General features: G+C 34.1%; 1 pseudogene; it reads right to left on the bottom strand.

Moving 5' to 3' along the window:
• Positions 1-1,043, bottom strand: LOC112606497 (annotated as a pseudogene).
• Between the last annotated feature and the right edge of the window lie 1,336 nt (positions 1,044-2,379).

The raw sequence follows: 2,379 nt of genomic DNA, 5'->3' as shown, positions 1-2,379 counted from the left end.
TTAAATAAGGTTAGTCACATTCTTGGGAATTGCTTCCACTGTATTATTGTAGAAAGCCTCAATGTCATAAAGAATTATTTTGTCTTCTTTAGTAACAAAGTTTATAGCCACACCTCTGCCAATTCTGTGAATATAGTTTTCATGATTGGTAGTTACATCATAGTTTATAACCAAAGACATGTGTTGCACATCAGTCTCATGAACTAACAAGTCAGTAGTGACACCACTTGACTCTGATCAGAATTCCCTCATGATAACATCTGTCTCCTTCTGGTCCATGTCACCATGCAGAGCAGAAATTATGAAGTCTCTGGCATGCATTTTCTCAATCAGCCAGTCCACCTTGTGCCTTGCATTGGGAAACATGACAGCCTGCATAATAGTCAGTGTCTCATACAAGTCACAAAGTGTAGTCAAATTCCATTCCTCTCTTTCAACATTAATGTAAAACTGTTTGATTCCTTCTTCATTTTTCACCAGAATTTAAATTGGATGTCTTATGAATTTTTTATCACTTCCAACACATCAGTTGGCATTGTGGTAGAAAGCAACACAACCTGAATACTTCTATTTAATTTTTGGAAAATCTCATAGATTTCATCCTTAAAGCCTCAGCTTAATCTTTCATCTGCATCATCCAAAACAAACATTTTGATCCATCTTGGAGAAAAATATCTTATGTTTAGCATATCAAACACTCTTCGTGGTGTACTAGCAACAGTATGTGGTGCTTCTGCCTGCAGTTTTTGCATTTTATTTAGAACATTTGTTCCACCAATGCAGGCATGACAAGTTGCTCCCATATAGTCTCCAAGTGCCAGAATTACATTTTGGATCTTTAATACAGGGAACAATAGCTCTGGGCTGAATAGCTGAAGGCTTCTCAAAACCATGAACATGGATTCCCCCCAAAAGAGACTCCTTTAAATTCATACTATCAAAGTTATCAACAATCTCATTTTAGTTGCTGTTGATGATACCATTGGGTCCATTTCCTTTGGGCCACCATGTTTTCTGTTATAATCCACGGAGTCACTAGACATGATACAAAGAACTACTCAGCCTGACTGAAAAGCATTTTATATTTTTTATTATAAGATCTTTCACTTCTTTGGTTAAGTTTATTCTTAGGTATTTTTTTAAAGGTAGCTACCGTATATGGAATTGCTTTCTTGATTTCTTTTTCAGAGTGTTTGCTATTGATGTATAGAAATATTACTGATTTTTGTGTGCTAATTTTGCAGCCTGCAAATTTACTGAATTCATTTATCAGTTCGAATAGTTTTTTGGTGGAATCCTTAGTTTTTTCCAAATATAAGATAAGGTCATCTTCAAATAAGGATAATCTGAATTCCTCCTTTCCAATTTGGATGCCCCTTATTTCATCCTCTTGCCTAATTGCTTTGGCTAGGACTTCCAGTATTACTTTGAGGAGGAGTGGTGAAAGCAGGCATTTTTGTCTTACTCCAGACATTAGAGGAAAAGCTTTGTTTCTGCTTGTTCAGTATGATATTAGCATGGGTTTGTCTTATATAACCTTCATTGTTTTGAGGTGTGTTCCTTCTACACTTAGGTTGTTTAGTATTTTTATCACGAAGGGATGTTGAATTTTGTCAAATGCTTTTTCATTGTTTGTTGAAATAATCTTATGGTTTTGTTCTTGATTCTGTTAATGTGATGTATCACATTTATGAATTTGTATAGGTTGAACTATCTTTGCATTCCTGGGATGATTCTCACTTGATCATGGTAAATGATCTTAGTGTGTTCTTGAATTCAGTTTGCTAGTATTTTGTTGGTTTTTACAACTATGTTCATCAGGGATATTGGCCGGTAGTTTTATATTTTGTGTATGTGTGTGTGTCTCCTTGCCTGGTTTTTGTGTCAGGGCAATGCTGGCCTCATGGAGTGATTTTGGAAGCATTCCTTCTTCTTTGACTTTCTGGAATAGTTTGAGTAGGATTGGTAATTAGTTCTTCATTAAGTGTTCTGTAGAATTGAGCAGTGAAGCCATCTAGCCATGGGCTTTTCTCTGACAGGGTACTTTTTATTACTGATTCAGTCTTGTTACTCATTAATGTGTTATTTATTTATTTATTTATTTTTAACATTCCTGACATGTTCAAATTTCCTGTTTCTTTATGGTTAAATCTTGGTAGGTTGAATTTGTCCAGGACCTTATTTATTCTTCTTTTAGGTTTTACAATTTGTTGATTATAGTTGTTCATAATAGACTCTAATGATCTTTGTGTTTCTATGGTATTAGTTGTAATGGCTTCTTTTTCTTCTTAGATTTTGTTTGAGTCTTCTTTCTTTTTTTTACTCTAGCTAAAAAATTTGTTGATTTTGTTTATTTTTTTAAAAAACAACTTTTTCTTT

The sequence above is a fragment of the Theropithecus gelada genome, chromosome 14 (assembly GCF_003255815.1).
Source record: "Theropithecus gelada isolate Dixy chromosome 14, Tgel_1.0, whole genome shotgun sequence".
In the NCBI taxonomy this organism is placed as follows: Eukaryota; Metazoa; Chordata; class Mammalia; order Primates; family Cercopithecidae; genus Theropithecus; species Theropithecus gelada.
This window is presented reverse-complemented; position numbering and strand designations above follow the sequence as displayed.